The sequence below is a fragment of the Mesocricetus auratus genome, unplaced genomic scaffold (genome assembly GCF_017639785.1).
Source record: "Mesocricetus auratus isolate SY011 unplaced genomic scaffold, BCM_Maur_2.0 Super-Scaffold_100003, whole genome shotgun sequence".
NCBI lineage: Eukaryota > Metazoa > Chordata > Mammalia > Rodentia > Cricetidae > Mesocricetus > Mesocricetus auratus.
Genome location: NW_024429188.1, coordinates 21,877,069 through 21,901,115, shown reverse-complemented (window position 1 = coordinate 21,901,115; position 24,047 = coordinate 21,877,069). Strand labels below are relative to the sequence as shown.

Sequence of the window (24,047 nt, the reverse complement as noted above, 5' to 3'; positions counted from 1 at the left end):
TTCAAAACACCTAATATAAAATGTTACACTAACAGTTGCCATTGCTAAATGCCTAAAGCACTAGATGGATGACTAATAGTCCATTTTTTCCATCTATGTGTTATTATAAATGCAATACATTGGTTGGGGATGGCAAGGACATTTATTCAAAGAACACGTATCCCAATGGCCTAATCTTCCACACATATTTTTTTCCTGTAAAAGGAATAACACTTCATCTTGCGCCTAAGAGCCACCTGATGTGATGAGCTTTGCAAACTGCTGGCATTTGTGCCAAAGTGAAGTTCAATCAGAAAGGGATGATGGTGTAAAACACAGTTCTAGCTGGAAATTATCTTTTTCAAGAATTTGAGGGAGTAGGGTAAGTACTGAAAACTACATGTGTTAAATCAGCAAACAGAAAATCTCCAATTGTATGTTGGATAGCAGGTCCAAATGCTGAAAATATAATTGAAAACATAAAGACAAATACCCCCAAAAGCCTAAAACTAAATAACTTAAGGACATCACAGATGTACATACTCCACTTATTACAAATTCTATATGATGGCGGTTAACCCTCAAATTTAAAATAAAAGACAAATTTCCTTTGGTAAATTCAAAGAATATGATATCATCTGATACCCAGATGACATCAAACACAAATTAAGTGTGGGTTTTTTCAATACATCCACATTTGGCAGCCATATGTGGACAATTTCTAGAATTGTCCCACTTTCAAATATTTTATCATCTTTCCAGATCCAGTGCTGAATTTTAGTTTAGAAAATATGGCCACAGTGTGTTTAGTAAGGGCTGGGTTCTCATCAGGAAGCTGTCTCTGAGTTGCACAGTTGGAATCCATTCCTAGGGAACGATTTCTTGAAATAACGACTGGTACCTTCAGTGAGTTTGTCTTCAGGGAGAAAGGAAACTTTTCTGTGTCTGCTTACATGGGGGATATGTACTTCCCATAAACTATTATACCTCTCATTATTCTTAGGTCTCTGAAAGTGTGAGATGCAGGCAGAGTTCCTGCAAGTGATACCCTTAATCAAATAGCAACAGACCTGAAACAGAACCAACACAATAGTTTTTAAAGAAAAAAAAGTATGGCTTATTTTTACCCTGGTCAGACTCTTGACATTTATGCTGGAATGTATAAAATGAATTTATTTTCCTCTTTAATTAATAGCCCAGTCCTTGGCTCCATATACTCATGGCTATATTAATGCAGGAAGCAAAGAGGATAGGAATTTATAAAGAGGACTGGGATACTTCTGCCCAGTAAATGCACCCAAAACCCTCTGATTTGAAAAAGTGTCTATGTTGCCTCCCCCAAATGATTTGTAGTTCACATGTCTCATATTCTCTTGTCATGTGGACAAATTTCAAAGTTGTCATTGGGTCAATGACAATTTAACAGAGACCAATTTAAGTCCCTTGTTCTGTCTGCATGTATAGATTCCTTTAATTCTCAAATGACTGCCTTCCAAAGCTTCCCTGGTGTGAGTCAGGAGTATCAATGTGCGATGAACAAATTGCATTCATTGGTTAGTGTCAGGAACGGAGATTTAAATTACATGTTGTAACTGGTATTCCTTTCTTTAACCTATTGCTAAATGAACATGAATGATATGACTGTGAAAGTCCTTCCAGACTAGAGCAGAGTAAGGTTTTAAAACTGTCTAGAGCACTGGTGACTTATAAGGTAAGAAGAAAAATTCCCAACACTCAGCAATCCTTGAACTCCTAGAGTTCCTGTTCTCTTGGGGGGTCATGTCACTTCCTGTCTCTTCAATCACATGACAGCTAACATTTCAATGTAAGATCAAAGATGAAATGATTAAATGTCACTCAAGAAGACGAATACAAGAGGAATCAACTCAGGAATGAAGTTAGAAATTGATGACCAAAGCACATGCAAGATGCAAGCTGGGTATCATTTGAGATACTCAAGAAGAGGATGAGAGGAACCCTACCCCAGCCTGTCACAGCCTCTCATGATTCCTCACTCTTATTTTCATGTCTTTTAATGAAAACAGAAAAAGAAGGCAAATAAGTTTCAATTCATAGTCCTACTGATGGAAATTTAGGGCATTTTGCAAACCACCTGCTTAAATTATATCAATGCATTTAAAATGGGAAATGAAGTTTTAATGGAAACAGACTCAGGAATTTCAGCAAGCTACTGAATAGTCCCCAGATGAACTTGACTTTAAACACTCCACTTGATAGATCCTTGATAACATACCCTCTATTCCCAACACATATTTTCTCTGGTGTGTTGAATATTTGGAACCCTTTTTTTCCTTAAAAAACTTACTCATTCAAGAAACATTTGCAGAATTTCTGGTGTCTAATCTGCACTGATTTCTCATAGTACAGGATGCAGTGTAAAAAGTGAATTTCTATTTCAGGCCAAAGAATCACAAAAAATAAACATTTGGTAACATTACTGTTATACACAATAATGGCATTCTTTTAGTGTAAAAGAAAATAAGTACTTTTTAGATATAAAAATTTCAGACTAGTGCTTGCTTCGGCAGCACATATACTAAAATTGGAACGATACAGAGAAGATTAGCATGGCCCCTGCGCAAGGATGACACACAAATTCGTGAAGCGTTCCATATTTTTCAAGCATTACCAACAGAATAGAAGAGATGGAAGAGAGAATCTCAAGTGTTGAAGATACGCTAGGAGAAATGGATTTATCAACCAAAGAAAACCTTAAATCCAATAAATCCTTAACACAAAACATCCAGGAAATATGGGACACCATGAAAAGACCAAACCTAAGAATAATAGGTATAGAAGAAGGAGAAGAAATCCACCTCAAAGGGGCAGAAGGCATATTCAACAAAATCATAGAAGAAAACTTCCCCAACCTTAAGAAAGACATGCCAATGAAGGTACAAGAAGCCTACAGAACACCAAATAGAGTGGACCACAAAAAAATCCCCTCGCCACATAATAATCAAGACCCCAAACATACAGAATAAAGAAAGAATATTAAGAGCAGCTAAGGAAAAAGGTCAAGTAACATATAAAGGCAGACCTATCAGAATTACACCTGATTTCTCCATGGAAACGCTGAAAGCCAGAAGGTCCTGGATAGATATTCTACCTACACTAAGAGACCATGGATGCCAGCCCAGACTACTATACCCGGCAAAGCTCTCAATCACTATAGACGGAGAAAACAAGATATTCCATGACAAAACTAGATTCAAGCAATATGTGTCCACTAACCCAGCCCTACAGAAAATTTTGGAAGGAAAACTCCAACCCAAGGAAGCTAACTACAACCAGAAAAACATAAGCATTAGAGAATCCCTCTCTACCAACAGCCAAAAGAACAAAGGGGTGAAATTCCACACATAATTCCACCAACAACAACCATCGCAAATGGAAGAAGGATGAGCAATCATTGGTCATTAATATCCCTCAATGTTAATGGCCTTAACTCACCCATAAAAAGACACAGACTAGCAGATTGGATTCGAAGACAGAACCCTTCCTTCTGCTGCATACAAGAAACACACCGCACCCTTAAAGACAGACATTACCTGAGAATTAAAGGTTGGGAAAAAATTTTTCAATCAAATGGACCCAAGAAACAAGCAGGGGTAGCAATCCTAATATCTAACAAACTAGACTTTAAAATAAAATCAATCAAAAGAGATGAAGGAGGTCATTACATACTCATCACAGGTGAAACCCACCAAGATGAAGTGTCTATCCTGAACATCTATGCCCCAAATACAAAGGCATCCACATTCGTTAAAGAAACATTATTAGAACTTAAATCTCATCTAAAGCCCCACACAGTTATAGTGGGAGATTTCAACACACTACTCTCACCACTAGACAGGAATACCAAACAGAAACTCAACAAAGAAGCAAAAGGTCTAATAGAAGTAATGACCCAACTGGGATTAACAGATATCTATAGAACATTTCATCCACATAAAAAAGAATATACCTTCTTCTCACCACCACATGGAACCTTCTCAAAAATCGACCACATACTTGGCAACATATCAAACCTCAGCAGCTACAAAAACATTGGAATAACTCCATGCATCTTATCAGACCACCATGCTTTAAAATTAGAATTCAACAACAACACAAATTGCAGAAAACCTACAAACTCATGGAAATTGAATAATGCTCAACTGCACCATCCCTGGGTCAAAGAGGAAATAAAAAAAGAAATTAAAGACTTCCTCGAATTCAATGAGAATGAAGACACAACATACCCAAACCTATGGGACACTTTGAAAGCAGTGCTACGGGGAAGTTCATAGCGCTAAGTGCTCACATGAAGAAACAGGAGAACAGTTATACCAGAGAATTAACATCACAGCTGAAAGCTCTAGAACACAAAGAAGCACACTCCCCCAGGAGGAGTAGACGCCAGGAAATAATCAAATTGAGGGCTGAAATCAATAAAGTAGAAACCAGGAAAACAATACAAAGAATCAACGCAACGAAGAGTTGGTTCTTTGAGAAAATCAACAAGATAGACAAACCTTTGTCCAAACTTACCAAACAGCAGAGAGTGAACACGCAAATTCACAAAATCAGAAATGAAAAGGGGGACATAACAACAGACTCTGAGGAAATCCAGAGAATCATTAGGTCATACTTTGAAAACCTGTACTCCACAAAATTCGAAAATTTAAAGGAAATGGATGACTTCCTGGACAGCTATCAATTGCCAAAACTAAATCAAGAACAGATAAGCAATTTAAATAGACCTATAACCCCTATGGAAATAGAAGCTGTCATCAAAAGTCTCCCAACCAAAAAAACCCCGGTCCAGATGGCCTCACTGCAGAATTCTACCAGAAATTCAAAGAACAGCTTATACCAATTCTTCTCAAAGTGTTCCACACAATAGAAGCAGAAGGGTCTTTGCCAAACTCTTTCTATGAGGCTTCAATAACCTTGATCCCCAAGCCACACAAAGATACAACTAAGAAAGAAAACTTCAGACCAATATCCCTCATGAACATTGATGCAAAAATACTCAATAAAGTACTGGCAAATCGGATCCAAGAACACATCAAAACAATCATTCACCACGATCAAGTAGGTTTCATCCCAGGGATGCAGGGATGGCTCAACATACGAAAATCCATCAACGTAATCCACCAAATAAACAAGCTGAAAAACAAAAATCACATGATCATCTCACTAGATGCTGAAAAAGCCTTTGACAAAATCCAACACCCCTTCATGATAAAGGTCTTGGAGAGATCTGGGATAACAGGGACATACTTAAACATAATAAAAGCTATATACAGTAAACCAACAGCCAACATCAAACTAAATGGACAGAAACTCAACGCAATTCCTCTAAAAATCAGGAACAAAACAAGGCTGTCCACTCTCTCCATACCTTTTCAACATGGTACTTGAAGTTCTAGCTATTGCCATACGACAACAAAGGGGGATCAAGGGGATACAAATTGGGAAGGAAGAGGTCAAACTTTCACTGTTTGCAGACGATATGATAGTTTACATCAATGACCCAAAGAACTCTACCAGGGAAATCTTACAGCTGATTAACACCTTCAGCAAAGTGGCAGGCTACAAGATCAACTCAAGAAAATCAGTAGCCCTACTATATACAGATGATAAAAGGGCTGAAAGAGAAATCAGAGAAACATCACCCTTTACAATTGCCACAAACAACATAAAATACCTTGGGGTAACGCTAACCAAACAAGTGAAAGACCTGTATTGTAAGAACTTTGAATCTTTAAAGAAAGAAATTAAAGAAGCCCTCAGAAAATGGAAAGACCTCCCATGATCTTGGATAGGTAGGATCAATGTAGTAAAAATGGGAATCCTGCCAAAAGCAATCTACAGATTCAATGCAATCCCCATTAAAATCCCAGCACAGTTCTTCACAGACCTTGAAAGAACAATAATCAATTTTGTATGGAAAAACAAAAGACCCAGGATAGCCAAAACAACCCTGTTCAACAAGGCAACGTCCGGAGGCATCACCATCCCTGACCTCAAGCTCTATTATAGAGCTATAGTCCTGAAAACAGCTTGGTATTGGCACAAAAATAGACAGGTAGACCAATGGAATCGAATTGAAAATCCGGGTATTAACCCACACACGTACGAACATCTGATCTTTGACAAAGAAGCTAAAAATATACAATGGAATAAAGAAAGCATCTTTAACAAATGGTGCTGGCATAATTGGAGACTGGCATGTAGAAGAATGCAGATCGACCCATGTCTATCGCCATGCACAAAACTTAAGTCCAAATGGATCAAAGACCTCAACATAAATCCAGCCACACTGAACCTCTTAGAAGAGAAAGTGGGTGGTACCCTTGAACGAATTGGTACAGGAGACAGCTTCCTGAACATAACACCAGTAGCACAGGCAGTGAGATCAACAATTAATAAATGGGACCTACTGAAACTGAGAAGCTTCTGTAAGGCAAAGGACACAGTCAGCAAGACAAAAAGGCAGCCCACAGAATGGGAAAAATATTCACTAATTCCACATCTGACAGAGGGTTGATCTCCAAAATTTACAAAGAACTCAAGAAGCAAGTCTCCAAAACACCAAAGGACCCTATTAAAAAGTGGGCTGCAGAACTAAATAGAGAGTTTTCAATAGAGGAGTCTAAAATGGCTGAGAGGCACTTGAGAAAGTGCTCAACATCCTTAGCCATCCGGGAAATGCAAATCAAAACAACTCTCAGATACCATCTCACCCCTGTCAGAATGGCTAAAATCAAAAACACCAATGACAATTTATGCTGGAGAGGATGTGGTGAAAGGGGGACACTCCTCCATTGCTGGTGGGAGTGCCAACTGGTTCAGCCACTTTGGAAATCAGTGTGGAGATTCCTCAGAAAAATGGGAATAAACCTACCACAAGACCCAGCAACTCCACTCTTAGGCATATATCCAAAAGATGCCCATTCATACAACAAAGATGTCTGTTCCACTATGTTCATAGCAGCTTTATTTGTAATTGCCAGAACTTGGAAGCAACCTAGATGTCCCTCACCTGAAGAGTGGATAGAGAAAATGTGGTACATCTACACAATGGAGTACTATTCGGCAGAAAAATATAATGGAATCATGAGATTCGCAGGCAAATGGATGACACTAGAAGAAACCATCCTGAGTGAGGTAACCCAGTCACAAAAAGAGAAACATGGCATGTACTCTCTCATATATGGATTTTAGACATAGATCTGGGGAGTGCCAGCCTACAATCCTATGGCCAGAGAGTCTGGGAAACAGAAACTTTATTTAGTGGCTGATCGAAGAAGAGGCAGACTCCCTTGGTTAAGTACTGAGCTGAACTCAAGAAAGCCAGTAACAGAGAGGGAGGACTGATGATCAAAGGGATTAAGACTGGGCTGGTTTAACCCCCAGAAACAGCTGACCAGACAAAGGTTAACTCTTGAATCCCAGGCATCAGCCTGGGAATCCAGCATGGGACTGATCAAGACCCCCTGAATCTGGGTGTCAGTGAGGAGGCCTAGGTAATCTATTGAGCCTTGGGCAGCAGATCAGTACCCATCCCAAGTATACACACGGACTTTGGACTCCCATAGAACAATGTGAGGTGCACTCTCACCCTGAACTCTTGGGGAAGGGTCTAGGCCCTGCCCTATATGAAATGACAGACTATGCACACCCCCATGGAGGGCCTCACCCTCCCTGGACAAATGAGGGGATAACGGGAGGGGGAGGGCACGGGAGGAAGGGCGGGAATGGGAGAGGGACCTGGAACTGACTTGTGAAGCAACCTTTTTTCTTATCTAAATTTAAACTGGAAAATAAAATTTAAAAAAAAGAATAATGATACTTCTACATGCCAGAATTTGGGATTCAATAAAATTTTATATGGTAGAAAAAAAATTTCAGACTAAGAAAAAAAGATAATTATAATCCCCCCAAAAAATTAGAAACAGCAATCTTGGTGTGAATTTGATACGTCAGTATGAAGTCATCTGTAAATATCTGTGCACATTTGTGGACATGTTTTCTGGCTCTGTATTAAAATGCCCTAAAAGCAATACTGTCTCAATCACATGTAGCCTTGAAATCTATTTTACCTCTAATGTCTGATTCTCAAAAGAACCAGTGCTCTTTGAAAAAAAAGAAAGACTGATTCATACAATCAGAGTCTGAGACACATTGTGATCCAGAATTATGTATAAGGAATGCTAAATTTATACAATCACCTTTTTATAAACCCCCCAAAAGTAATTGACTTAGGCACAGATTATCAATTGTAATTTTAATAGAATAAAAAAGGTTAAAGGAACAGTTTGTAGGGAACAAAGCTTTCTTACAGAGCCAAAGAATAACCAAGTAGATCACCCTCTGATCCCAAAGAGCAAAGTATAAGTACAAGGCAGAGAGATCAAGCTGTCATTGCCCTAATCCAGGGCTCAGTCTTTGTATCAGTAATGGTAGAATAAGCAACTATCATGTGTCATTTGAGTTGATGCATTATAATGTACCCATCATTCTAGTGACAAATATTTAAGCTTTTATAGCCAAATCTCTGTTTACAAGAAATGCAGCTAAATACACCAAAGGACACCACAAGGAAATAACCACAGAAAGCCAGAAGGTGAAGTATTTTTATGGGCAACTTGTCCACCACTGGGTCATGAAAAAAGAGACAAAGAATAAAAGAAATGGAAAGGATACAGTCACCTGCAATGAGAGGTCTTGGAATAAATTCTTTTTAATTAAAGGACAGCTTGAAAATAGATTAAATTTGTATAATAGGTATATATTAGATCATATAAGTCAATATAAATTTAACTAAAACTGTCTATATAGATAGATAGAAATAGATATATCTTTGCTATGTAGCAGCCTAGCCTGGAATTCATTTTTCAACCCAAGTTGACCTTGAACTCCCAATCCTCGTCCATAGACACAACCCAGGGCTAGGATTACATGAGTGTGCCACCTTGCCCAGTTCCCAAGATATTCTTAAAACATAGACACTTGGTAACTTAGGGTGATGTGTAATGCAAGCCAAGCCTAGAAGTGAGTGTGGTCCATGAATCAGAAATATCAGCATCAGCTTATTAGAAATGTGGTTTCCACCCCATGATCCCTGAATCACGATGTGCATTTCAACCTCTTCCCCTAATGACTTTGTTACACAGTCGAATGCTATTGTAGTACATGTATCTCTCTAAATCAAAAAAAAACACTACAGAAGCCGGGCGGTAGTGGCGCACGCCTTTAATCCCAGCACTCGGGAGGCAGAGGCAGGCGGATTTCTGTGAGTTCGAGGCCGGGCTAGACAGACAGCCTCCAAACAATACAGAGTACAGAGAAACCCTGTCTCGTAAAACCAAAAAAAAAAAAAAAACACTACAGAAAGCATGGCAGAAATATCCTTGATTCTAGCCCCAGACTCTGGTACGAGGACATGCTCCCATTACACCTGCACATGAATTGAGAACGAGCCTCTCTGAACATACAAGTCTAAACCTTCAATTTACCCTCTTCCCTCTATCCAATCCTTCCTGTCTTGTAACTGTTCCTAGCTGTTTGCAAATTTCAACTTTATTGTTGAGCAGGGGATTTTGGTGAGTAGAGATGGTATTATAATTCAGCAGGGCATAGCACTAATCCACTAAATGTACACAATTCTCCCGGGGGTGTGTGGGGGGAAGGTGACTGATTTCTGTTGTGTTATTTCTCTTCCTGTCCAGGTTATGCTCAACCCAGAGTGAGCTATGAAAATCCACTCACCCTACTAGGTATGCTGCTTTACATGGTGTTCCAAAAATTCCCATCAACACAGAACCTCAGAATGTGACCTTGTTTGGAAACAGGATCTTTACAGACATAATTAAAGTTTAAAGACAAGGTTCTACTGCATGAGTGGGACCCAATCCAACAACTAGAGTCATTAGAAAAAGAGAAATTTGAACAGAAGACACATTCACACAAAGAATGGCATGTGTTATGGAGGTAGAAGGAACACTAAGGATTGCCAGCAACCACCATCAGCTAAGCAAAAACAAGGAAGTCTCCTTCTATACAGTCCCTGATTTCCAGATCTGTGAGAATAAATTGCTTGCTGACTTGTTTCAAGTCAACAAGTCCGTCAGTTTGTTACAATGGTCGTAGGAGACTAATGCACCAGGTCTCCTTCTATGCTAAATGTAGAGTGATAATATCATGAGGGGGATTGGCTCATATGATCAAGTGCTTACTTTGTGCAATGTACTGGGCTAAGTATTTTAAAGCAATTGTCTAACTTAGTCTCAAAATGATGCTATAAATTACATAACTGTATTCTCTGTTCCATGGGTTAGAAAACTGAAGATTAGAGAAACCTGTTACCTTGCATAAATGCATAAAGTTAGTAAGTGGCAGTCTGGATTTAATGTATCTGTCTGATTCCACAGCTCATGTATTTAATCACCATGCTATAAAGGTCAAGATGAAAATAAAATCATATTTTGACCAAGATTTTTAATGGTGTTTGTTCCAGGGTCATCCCTCATATGAATTTGTATTATTTCCAAGTCAAAGGGGAGAAAATGTCAAGGCCTTGAAAAGCTAGTGACCTGGAGATATCCAGAAGGCTGCCACAACTGTTGATCTTATCGCAATAACTCTATCAATCAAAGAAGTGTCACTGTCACTATTACACCACTTACTGGCATTTCTCCATTGTTTCTGGATACAGGCTCATATCAGAAGAAAACCTAAAATAGCTTCTAGTCAGGTCTATCCCATTTAAACTCAAAATACTTGTTGTTGTCATTTAATTCTTATTAAGACAGAGATAAAACAAACAATAGCAACAACAAAAAATTCAAAGCATTTATGACTGTTGCCTAAGTGAAAATACACAGATAAGTTTTTGCTTGTAGAAAATTAGACTACTAAAAAACATTATATATAAGTAATTCACAACTCAAATATGTATGTGGTATATTGATGATCTGACTATGAGAATTCAGGGTTTTTAAATTGCTAATTTTCAAAGTTCAAATTTTACTACTATTACCAGTAAAGTTATTTTTACAAGAATCTTAACTTATGAAAATGATTTTGCTAAGATTTGGTTTAATTTGGAGAGGTTTTGTTTTGCTTTCAGTATTAGAGTCCAGGAAATTGGGGGAGATGAGATATAGCCTAAAAGCTAGAAACATTTGGGGTTTCTTAATTTTTTCTTTCCTGAATTATAAATATCTTCCTTATCTACCAGTTCCCAAAGCAGTTCTATTCCATTTTCAATTTCTGTTTTGTGTTCACATAGCCTGGTAAATTAGTCCCCAGTTGGCGTTGTCTGTGGAGCACTAGAGAGAAGAGAAATGTTTGAACAATATTAGAGTAAGTCCCATCTATTTTACAGTGTTATTTCTCTCTTATAGAGAGGTTTAAAGCTTCAAGTCTAATGCTACATTTGGTACAGAAAATAGGCAAAAAAGGCATCACTGTGGCTTTTCAGGTTCCAGTAAGGAAGGACGGTAGTAGGCATGGTCACAGGTGAGGATGTGACGGGGAGTGAGTTTAGATCTGGGATCCAGGCAGGTGACTCTCTCTTGCATCTGGTTAGGTCACAGGGAGCAAGCAGCCTGTGTGGATCTTTAGAGCAGAAACCTGCGGCGGCCATCTGCTTCTTGTGTAAGTGACTTCTCCATGAAATAAGTTATATTTAATATTTGAACCTAGTCCTGTGTCTCTGTGCCTCCGCATCTGGAGCCCAACGTGGGTTTCAAACCCATGCCCCTGGGATTAAGAGTCCCATGCTCTACCAGCTGGGCTACTACTATTGTCTTAACTCTGTAATCTCTAAAATCTAATTTTCCTCATTCTTATTTTCATACATATTGTTACCTTTCCCTATACATTTACCTATGGAAGTTAAGCTTTCTGTGCTGATATTAATGTTTAAGTTCTCCACGGTGAACAAAAAAATTCCTAACAGCAGTCTTTGAACTCTCCGGAAAGAAGATGGTGTCCCACTTCACCAATTCCACTTGATTCAACTTGGTCTCTCTGAACTAACAAACACCACTCTAAAACCAGTTTGGGACTACAAGTCTTAAGACAACTCCAGACTAGTTAGCTGAAATGGTGCACCTTCTTATTACACTCTGGCCAGAGCTTCAGATAAGAACTTCAGTCAAGCATCTCCTGCCACTCAGAGACTAGCTACAAATGTTATGCTAATCCTCTGGAGACTTTTTGTTGCTCTAATTTTTTTCCTACAGGATCCCATGGAGTTATCATCATCCCATTTCAGCAGGAAGTAATCCTAAGAAAACAACACCCCCTTTCCCTACTGTTGGCATTAAGGGATAGTATTCACCTGCATAGGGTTGGTTTTAGTTGTTTAGGGTTGGGTATGGAAGGTGATGCTCAGACCTGGGTATCTCTTTTAAATAAGTTTAGGGTATGGATGGGAAAGGTATGGTTAGGATAAGATATAGGTAGATTAACATATTTTCTAGTGAACTAACTTTAGCAACTGTGAGCTATAGATAATTTAAATTGCTAGATTATTATATGTTGACTGTTTAGGTCTTCTTTCTGTTTAAAATGTTTTGTACACAAATATAAAACTATCTTGATGTATATACATTTTGTATATTGATACAACTTAGGATTTTTTTCATTTTTATTTTTAAATTTAAATTTAAATTAGAAACAAGGTTGCTTCACATGTCATTCCAGGTCCCTCTCCCTTTCTCTTCCCTCCTCCCATGCCCTCCCACCAACTCCCCCCAAAACTCCCTCCTTTCCCCAGGGAGGGTGAGGCCCTCCATGGGGGGTATGCATAGTCTCTCATTTCATCCAGGGCAGAGCCTAGACCCTCCCCCAAAAGTCCAGGGTGAAAGTGCATCTCTCATTGTGGGATGGGCAACCAAAGTCCCTTTGTATGCAAGGGATAAATACTGATCTACTACCCAAGGCCCAATAGATTACCTAGGCCTCCTCACTGACACCCACATTCAGGGAATCTTGATCAGTCCCATTCTGGTCAGCTGTTTCTGGGGGTTGAACCAGCCCAGTCTTAACCCCCTTTGCTCATCAGTCCTCTCTCTCTGTCACTGGGTTCCTTGAGTTCAACTCAGTGTTTAGGTGTGGGAATCTGCCTCTGCTTCCATCAACCATTGGATGAAGGTTCTGTTTCCCAGATTCTCTGGCTGTGGGATTGTAGTTCTTGCCTTTTGCTCTAGTTGCTTCACTAGCAATAGGTCTTAAGTTTGTTTGTTCTTACTGCTCCTTCTCCTAGAGCATACTTGATATTTGCTATCTTTGTATATAGTTTTGTATCAATTCTAAATCTTTTTCTTCAAACTAAAAGGGGAATTGTAGTGAGACATCCACACCACCCTCACATGTAGTGGTGACCACGCCTGTTTGGGCATGGTCACAGGTGACTACATGACAGGAGTGAGTTTAGTTCTGGGGTCCAGGCAGGTGGCTCTCTCTGGCATCCTGTTGGGTCACAGGGAGAAGTCTGTGTGAATCCTTAGAGCAAGAATCTGCAGCAGCCATCTGCTCTTTGTGTAAGTGACTTCTCCCCGAAATAAATTATATTTAACATTTGAACCTATACACATGAATATTTATCCGTGCCTCTGCAAAGGACTGGGATTCTAATATCCTCCACAAAAGAAAAGAAGGATACTCCTCATCACATAGTATTTTGGAGGGACTGCCATAAGGAAGAAAAGGACACCCACTTAGCCAGCTAGATCAGTGAAGATAATCCTGGCAGTCAGTTCAGTGACAGATGCTCTGGCCAGATGGCCCTTTCATTCATTTTACACAAGAGGAAACTGAGGCCCATTCACTGAGAAGACTCAGTAGACAAATATTTATTGAATATTTTGCTTGGGGTACAGATCTAGATTCTCAGTTTAACAATAAAAGTGGAAACAGTCAAATAGATAATTCCTCTAAAGAAAAAACAGAGCTTTATCAAACAACGCAATACACAGAAGAATATGCATATATTATATAGTAAAGGAAATTATGCCACTGGTAGAGACAATTCTCACAAGAACCATAGACTTAACAAAAATCCCAGCACAGTGCATGAGAGCTATCCTTTAAAATGGTAGGTTAGGGTATTTCCATGTAACTTCACAAACAAGATAGGCTGTTGCCCTTTGTTGCCTTTCAGAGGTTAAAGGTCAGCCCTATTCCTAAGGATACCACACACTTAGAACATAGGACTCAGATTATTCAAGCTTGATCTAACCTGAAAGCTTCCTTCTTATGTTTTAGCTTCCATGGTACCAAAAACTACTATGGAATCTGCAATTAGTAGCCTTAGCAAGCTATGACACCTATGAACCATAACAATGACCAAAGTGGTAAAATATCCTTAAACACACAATAAGTAACACTCACATGTCTGTGGTAGTCAACAACTGTCTAGTTAGACTTACAGCCCCCTCAACAGAAAGAAAACCATGCCTGGTACTGGATACCTAGCCAATCTCCTGGGACTAGTAATGTCATGGATCTTCGAAGAGACTCCACCATAGCCATTTTGCTAGCACAATGTAATTCCTAACTATATCTAAATCTTACCCTTATACCCACAGATAAGTGTACCTCTCTCCCCTCATCAAATAAGCGTCTCTTTCCAGCAAATGGAGATCATCACAGCAAACCACAACTAGACATAATGTAAGGATTAACCAGTTGTGTGGAGTTCAGCTGCAGTGGAAACATCTATATCACAGTTCCTGCATCTATGGTTCAGGAAACATCACAGAAAAGGGAGTTGAAAGATTGAAAGAGCTAGAATTCTGGGAAGACTAGTGTGGAATAGTCTCTCATAGAAATGGCTACATAGCCGGGCAGTGGTGGCGCACGCCTTTAATCCCAGCACTCAGGAGGCAGAGGCAGGCAGATCTCTGTGAGTTCGAGGCCAGGCTGGACCGACAGCCTCCAAAACAATACAGAGAAACCCTGTCTCGTAAAACCAAAAAAAAAAAAAAAGAAAAGAAAAGAAATGGCTACAGACATGCTAACCAGGAAGGGGACAAATTTCACATGATCCCACCACTGGACAAGGAACTACTGACAATTGGTGACTTCTGAGAGAAGAAGAGGTAGCCCTTCCCAGGGATGAGCTCCTCACTGATTTTCCAATATAAAATGGTCAGCTCTAAAGCCGTATACATGCAAACAATAAAAAAGGACTCACCAGGTGTATTCATTTATATATTAATGCATACATATACATATATGTATGAGTGTGACAATGGAAATCAGGGAAGAAAAGGCTATCAATTTTAGAGAGAGGATGACATGAAAGGAGTTAGAGGGAGGGGACTTGGAAGAGTCTGGAGGGAAGAAAGGGGAGAAAGAAAGCGACGTAATTTTATTTTAGTTAAAATGCATATTTTAAAGGCAGAGTAAACAGGATGGTGGGGTTTTGGAATCAATGAAGTCTTCTCTGAGATACCAAACAATTAGGTGTCTGAAGCCTGTGAGGTGGTCAGTCTGTGACTACCCAGGGCAAGTACATTCCGTAGAGAGAACAGAGAATACAAAGGCTCACTTACAGAAAGAACTGTGAGGGTTAAAAAGTAGGGATGCCAATGTGGCTGAGATAAACAGGGTAGTCTGTGAGGTCAGACCTGAAGTGGACATGGGTTGGGAGAAATATGCAGAACTTCAGAGGCCACAATATGAGTTCTGCATTCCATTCACTATGCAACAGGGGAACCGTCATAGATTTGGGACAAGACACAATCTAACAGGCATGTTTGTTTCTTTTTTGTTTGTTTATTCATTTTTTAAATTAAAGTATAATTACATCACTTCCTACCTCCCCTATCGATTAAGAAAGATTCTCATATAGCCTTGGTTGGTCTTGAACTCACTATGTAACCAAGGATGAACTCCTGGTTCTCTTGTCTCTAACTCCCAAGTACTAAAATTACAGGCATGTGCCTCCACATCTTTTTTCTGAGGGGTATTGTGTTGAGAAAAGATTGCAAATAGGATTAAAGTAAAAACAGTGGTGGTATCCAGAACAGAGTTGAATGCAAAGTGGGCCTCTATTGCTGCTGCTGCTGCTGCTAGTAGTGGTGGTGATGATGATGGGGAGAAATAAGGATAAAATTATTTTTCTGAGAGAACTGAATTCTAGAAGAATTGAATATGAATATTACCAGAACTCTAGTTTGGACCTGAATAGCCATGTAGATTACATCCCCATTAATATAAACTATGCAGAGCATACTTTTCTGTAAAGGGTCAAATAATACATAACTTCAGCTTTATAATATCTGTTGTAACCAGCATCCAGACTATAAGTGAATGAATGTGCCTGGGTCTGTCCCAATAAAACTTTATTTAGAAAAAGAGATAGTTTTCCTGGCTTAAATAATAAAGGTTACAAGGATGAAAAAGACTACAAAGATAATTCAGGATGAAATGTAGATGGCCTGTAGCAGATTTTGTTTCCGTAGATAGCCACACCAGCATACTTCTTGCTCTTTTGTGATGAGACTTGCTACTTCTTCCTCAAGAGACTGAGTTTATTTACCCTTTCTTGAATCTAGGCTGACCATTATTTGACCAATGAGATGTTCATTTTGCTTGACTTGCTTGATAAGTGACACAAAGCAGAAGCAGCATTGTGTGCCTCCCAAGAGTAGGCCAGAAGAAGCCTTGAAGCTTCTGCTTTTATCTCTGGAATGTTTACAGTTGAAAACCCAGCTGCTGGGATATAAGGAAACCCAAGCTGCCATAGACTATAAGATGAATAATTGAAATAGTTAAGATTCCAGTCAATGGCCAGCATCAAATGGCGCATAACAACGTGCCATTTTGGAAGTGGTGCCACCCAATTTTAAAGATGATGAATAAATAAATAAATAAAAATTGCTGTACTAAGCCACTATGACTTGGTGTGGATTTTTTTCTCAAGCAATGGATTGGAGGGCAAAAATTACATCAGTCTGCTTTCACTGAATTATACTACAGTGAAAAGTGACTCAAAGTCTGGGTAGCTTGCAACAACAAACCTGTATTTCTTGCTGATTATATGTTGGCTACAAAATACCAGCTCTATTGCATTACTTCTATATTCTTGGACCCAGTTTAAGGCACAGCTCCTGTCCTCAGTATAGTATCAGAAGGGAAAGGGCAATAGCAGAATTGTGGAAAACGTTTTAAAGTATCTGCTCCAATGTACATATGTCACCACCACTCCCATTTCCATACCCAAAGCCTTGCAAGCAAATTTTATAACCATGGATAGTTTGCAACAATACTATTGTTATGGTTTGTGTAAGAAATGTGTCCCACAGACCCACATGTTGAAGTTTCGGTATCCAGATGTGGTGCTATTTGGGGAGATGTTTGAAACTTTAGGACACGAGGCCTGGTGGATGGAAGTAGGTTCCTTGGGGAAGGATGCCTTTGAAGGATATCTTGCCCATAGTCCTTTCCTCTTGCTCCATTTATAGTCTGGCCACCATGAGGTGAACATCTGCCTCCTCCACATGCTCTCATTGCCATGATGGTCTGCATTGCATCAGACTCAGGATATTGAAGCCAACCTACTATAGAATAAAACCTCCAAATTCATGAGCCAAAATAAATCTTTCTTCTTTTTAACTTCTCTATACACTGTATTTGACACAACAGTGAGAAATGTGAATGCAACCATCTATGGCTGAGAGAGAATTAGAAATGCATTCTATATATTGGATTTGAGATGTGTGTTTGACATACATATGGGAACGAGTGGTAAGGGGTTGGCTGTACAAGTCCAGAGTTCAAGACAGAGGCTAAGGCTGATATTCATTTGACAACAAAGAGATCATGAGACTGAGATCATCCAAAGGGGAGATCAGCTAGAAAAGAGGTGAGTCCTGATGACTAAGCACTGTGGCATGCCAAGATTTAATGGTTTTCAAGAGGAAGTCGCGCCAGCAATAAAGACTGAGAAAGGACCACCAGTAGGGAGTGGCAAAGCAGGCAAAAAAAGTCAATAATTCAGCGTATAGTGCTCAGTAGGTGATGCGTACTAAACAGTAGATTTGGCAGTGTCAAAGCCATGGATGAGCTCTGCAAGGGCAGGTTAGGAAACAACTGTCAAGTGAGGAAGTGAAGACAAACACATGCAACATTCTTTGAAGGTATTACTGCCAAGGGGACAAGAGAAATGGGGAAGTAGTTAGAATGGAATGAAAAGTCAAAAAAGAGCCTTAAAACAAAAATAGGATGGGTGGTGCTGTGCCATTTCTCTAAGCACAAAGAACAGAGTCATCAATGACAGTGTAGTGAATGGTTCAGAGAGGTTCACTTTCCATCATCACACATCTGGTACATAGTGAGGATAAGAATTTAGATCTCCTCAAACCTAGTCTGATGTTCTTCAAGCAATTTGGTCTCTCTGTTTGGAGGTTCTAGCAGAGGAGCACAGCTACTTGTACACCCTTGACTGAAGACCCATCCTCCCTATTCAGGGAAGGCCATCCTCCTCGATCAAAGTTTCAGGAGGGACACACATGGAGCAATGAGAAAGGAAGAAGACACCCACCTAGCCAGCCAGATCAACCAAATCAACCCTGGTAATCAATAAGGCGACAGATGTCACAGCCAGATCACCCTCACATCCTCAGTCTCTCTTTGTAAAACTGTTCATGTTGTGGACAGTGTGATCATCAGAAAGCACAAGACTAGCACTAGTTTCAACACCATCAGGCATCCGAAACTCATAAAGGAGAGATTCAGCAATGTGCATCCCCAAGAGAGAGAGGGACAAAGCTCCTTTAACACTCCTATCTTAAGCAGCATGTTTGCAAGTGCACTGTGTGTATGTGAGCCCATGTTCATGTGAGGGGTGCGTGTGTGTGTGTGTGTGTGTGTTTGTGTTAGGAGACAATTTCATATGCCATTTCTTAGGTACTATCCATCTTTTGTTTCAAACAGGATCTCTTAATGGCCAAATCACACTCTAAGTAGACTAGGCTGGCTAGACAGGGTTCCACCTGTCTCTACCTCTCCAGTACTATAAGCATGTGCCATCATGTCCAATTAGTTTATGTAGTTATATGGATCCAACTCAGGGCAGCAAGTTTGCAAGTCCAGCATTTTATCAGCTGAACTATTTCCCCAGACTTGCACATGCATTTTATAAATTGTGCCACCTTGTCCTATTTACATTAGCCTTTGAAAACCTTGTCTCAATGAACTTTGGGCCATAATGTTCTTCATCAGAATTGCTAAATATTGCCAGATACTTCTCCCAGAAGCAAAAAGGGAAAATATTCTGCATCATTTCCATAGCTCTAACAATATGAGCCTAAAAATTAGGTTTTGTTTTCCTTTTGGGCTTCTATCAAGAAATAAGAGTGGGGGAGACTCTGGCTACATTCCCTGTAAGGCCCTCTAATTATGGCAATAACTGACATCTGCCACCCTTTCCGTCTCCTCACACCTCTGTGTTCTTTCTCTGAAGCCCATAGAAGTTCGTTACACCCTGGCATCAAGAGAAGGCATCTGATTTTTCACTGTTCCTAGTTTTTGTGCTCACTATCCCACTCCAATATTTGCATCTATGGTTGGTTTTCATGTGACATTCTCTGTGTCTTTCTTCTAACCAAAGAGATCTTTGAATCATCCCATCATATGCTCAGACATTGCCAAATACTTCTGGAGGTACAAGAAATCTTGATTTTTCCTGATGCTACTAGGAATGAGTGAGAAATTTGAGAGGTGGTCTCTCACCCTTCCTACCTAGAACATGACTCCAAACTCCAGTCTACATGATATATTATGATGAAACCTGAGGCTCTTCCATCCATTTCTTAGTTTGTTCCTATAAATAAATACAAAACTCTGCCCTCAGATGCCCAAATTTTATATGTGCCTCACTGGACTTAGAATACATGCTGGAGGCAGTCCATAAAGGCTCTCTCCAACTTCCCAACCAATTACATCATATTAGTAACTTGATACTAGAAATGGTCAGAGTATTGACATCTCAGAAATAGGTAAACATAACAAATTGAGTCTTTGAATCCCTCTGGTGCCAACAAACAAACATGAGGCTTTCATAAGATATTTAACTTCTCTAAGCCTGTTTCCTCTTCCACTAGTCAGAGATAATGATTTTTATAGAGGGGTATTGTGAGGATTATGGTTAATGGGGATTTTCAAAGATTATTTTCAGGTCTATGATTAGCCATATGACCATATCAAATAGTACACCCATGTGCTTTTGTCACAGAGCAAACAATATGCTTTATTTCCCCTTTTTATTTTAGCATATCAGCAAACACAACCTCTGCCTAGTGTTACTGTTACCATCTGTATGCTAACGGCTGGAATAAAGAAAGTGAATCACAGTACCTCAATTACCAATTCCTATTTCGACTCAAATCATCAGTAAGAATCAATATCAGGATTGGAGCCTGAAAACATTGCTCAGGGGTCAAGAACAGTTGCTGCTATTATAGAGGACCTGAGTTTGATTCCCAGGACCTGCATGGAGGCTCACAATTATCTGCAACCCCAGTTCCAGAGGCTCAGACCTCTCCTCCTGACATCTGAGGTCGTCAGATATGCACACAGTACACAAACATAGACAAACACTTGTACACATAATTTTTTATTTTTTCAAAGAATCAACATGAAATATGAAAAGTAATTTAGGTGTCTCTCAGTCTTACTTGAAGAACTGATCATTTCCCAATGCCTTTCTCATTCGCTTCACGACACAGAGAGCTTCTCTTAGGTATTACGGTTCAGTTCTTTTCACCTGTTCTCCTGCTGCATATTAGCCTTACTCTCACAGGGCACTTGCCACTTTTTAATCTAAAAAGTTCCTTTTCTGGATTTGTGTATTTCCCCTTGCCTGGGGTTTTTCTCTTTTTCATTCATTTGTTTGTTTTTCGAGACAGGGTTTCTCCTGTGAAACAGTCCGGACTGTCCCGGAACTCACAAAGATCCGCCTGCCTCTGCCTCACAAGTGCTGGGATTAAAGGCGTGCGCCACCCCCGCCCGGTGGGTTTCTCATTCTTAGCTATACTTTAAAATCAGTTGAGGAGCTTGAAGTTTCTTTTCCATCTACAGAGATTCTGGGTTTTTGTTACTTTGGTTGCTTACTTACATGCTCTGAGGGTGTAGCTTGAGATGAGGACTTCTTTTTTATTAATTTTCTGAGACAGGGTTTCATTGCACTGCCCATACTGGACTAGAACTCACTACATAGCCTGAGCTGATTTCAAACTCATGATTCTGCCTCACTTGGGCAGGAAGATGGGGGAGGGTCGTATTGTGCCTTTATTTTCAGTTTTTTAAGGAAACTCAACACCGAGATGCACAGTGACTGAACTCATCTGCACCCTCAGTATATAAGAGTTCTTGTCACTTTGCCTCCTCCCCAGTATTTGTTACCATTTATCTGTATATTAGTCATACCTTGCTCAGCCTAGATACAAGGGGGAGGGCCTTGGTCCTGCCACAAATGATGTGACAGACTTGTTGACTACCCATGGGACGCCACACCCTCCTTGAGGAGTGGATGGGGGGGTGGGGAGAATGTGGGGGAGCGGGAGGACCGGAGGGAGAGGGAACTGGGATTTATGTGTGAAATAAGACTGCTTTAAAAATTAAAAAAGGAAAAAAATGTATGACAAAAATGCCTCACATTTATAACTACCAGGTAAATGCAAATCTAAACAGTATTGATAATTGATCTTACCCCAGTGGGAATGACTAAGAAGGAAGATTTTTAAGATGAGTATAATATGTCACTAAGATTATGATTCCCCCTTGCCCAACATGCTCCATGAGAGTGTCACACTCACTCTCACACCTGATGCAGAGTACAGTAGCAACTGCTATTAAATAAGTGTAGGAATATATTTAAGTTCTTATCCTTTTTAAAAAATTATTTCTCACACAAAGAAGAAAGTAATAGTGATCCATCTACCATTCTGATCCTGGAGGTCTGAGTCTAACAGTCCCAGGAGCTTCTGGAATTAGACCTTAAGGCCACTAGTTGATTCAGCAAGTGGTTATTCTCACACCAGTGGTGCACTCCCGTCCTTCTTTTGCATACTAAATACACAAAAATGAGTCTATGTCTTTTGGTTACTGAGGGAAATCTATCATTAGTCCACAAAAGAGAAGTAAGACTATCCACCCCGGAAATGCTTGATAGAAACAAACAGAATACCATAGTAGAACATCTCAGGGGATAGTTAAAAATATCCTGGTCCATGGATAAATGTATTGACATGAAACCTTTGTCCATATCCTCCACTGAAATTCCTCATGCTTAATCATTCACATCATTTGGGGTGCACTGAATGGCTATTTTATGTAAGACTCCCAATTATACACTATGAGAAATAGAAGGAAGATTTGTTTTAATGAAAGTAAGTTGCCACGCATGGTGCATTTTAAACTCATTTCTTCAATAGTCTTGTTCATTTTGTTCATATGTCCATAAATTTACAAATGTATCCAATCCATCTTCGCTCTGTTTGTCATAGTTACAGCAAATGTCATCACCTTGGTTTCTACATCTAAAGCCACACTTCCAAGAAAATAGTTTAATTACTAACCTGGGAATAATAAAAACTTCTACAATGATCTCACAGCCAAAAGAAAAATCTCCCTCTCCCCCCACACATCTGAGATTCTTCCCTTCCTAATAATCCAGTAGGGAGGAGTAATAGAAAATTCCCATTACTTATTGAATTTATCAGATGTATCCTTATCCCTAGGAGGATGAGAAAAGAGCAGAATTAGTGAACTGGCAGACATTTGGAAGAGAAAGAAGAAAGCCTTGATGAGAATCCTGGAAAACTTATCTCCCCACATCCATACCCCACTGAAGGCTAGCACTCCATTTCTGTTTTGGGTAAAGTCTCCATAAAGTCTAGTGTACCAAACTGGGCTTAATTCCATTCCTGTCACAATAAGCTTCTTAAGTCTGCTGATTTCCACTTGCTTGACTTTCTTTGTGTATATAACTAAACCTCCTGAATATTAATTGCCTATAAATACCTCTAGATCCTCTGGTGGGTAGGGGGGGACATTTCTCATCAGGGGTCCTACTGGCATTTTAGATGAGAAAATTCTCCCTCATGCTGGACGGTTTCCCTCCCTCCTCCACCTCAGCAAATGGAATCAGCACACCCCCCCAGTCATTGTGACAATCAAGAATGCTCCCACACACTCCCAAATGCTCACTGGAAGAGTGGTGCTGATGTGGGTTGAGAATCGCTCATTTTACACCCTAGCAAGCAAGACACAAAAGGCTCACTGCTATCTTGTACAGGCATTTTGCCCAAAGAACTTTGCAGATGAAATCATCATTTTATCCTACCACCTTCATTAACAAAGCAGATATTATAAATTATCAAAATACATGAAGCCTTTCTATCAGAAACCATAACCCCAAAATGAGTCAGCCTCCCCTCTTGTGAGAACTTAAACATCATATATATCCCTCTTAATATTTCTTTAATTTTAATTTTCCCTAATAAAATCATAAATATTTTTGCATTTATTTTGAAATCTTTCAGGAGAGTTACTGAAATAATGTTGCCTGAGAAGTTACTCTGTACAGCTTAAACTGGACCTCTGGGGGAACATATAAGTGACCCCAGGGGGCGCCATAATCCCTACACAACTCTACCAGCTCTTCCTTCTGTGTGTGGTTAGGCCAGTCTGCTGTCCAGTTCTATTATCAGAGGGTTGATGGCAGAGAGCAAATCTCCAGTCTGGTCTCCCGGGAACCAACCATGTTAGCTCTGGGAGCCCAGGATACTTTAGCTACACTGGATCATCAGTCCCCTTTCTCCAACATAGCTCCATTATTCTTGGCCATAAGTGAGTCCAAGGTGAATCTAGACAGCCCTGTCTCTAGGCGAGCTCTCAAATTAACCCATTTTCCAGCTTGCAAGCATTTCTTTGTGAAGATTCTTAAATGCTTCCATGCACTCAGGCACACAATGTCTACATTCATCTCACCAAGAAGGAACCTGAATTCTACTATCGTAATTCTCCATGGGTAG

General features: G+C 39.7%; 1 non-coding gene across 1 annotated transcript; it reads left to right on the top strand.

Annotated features, from left to right (window-relative positions):
- Positions 1-2,512: 2,512 nt before the first annotated feature.
- LOC121140137 lies at positions 2,513-2,619 on the top strand. The gene has a single exon (XR_005876956.1). It is a non-coding gene; the product is annotated as a U6 spliceosomal RNA (small nuclear RNA).
- Positions 2,620-24,047: the final 21,428 nt, after the last annotated feature.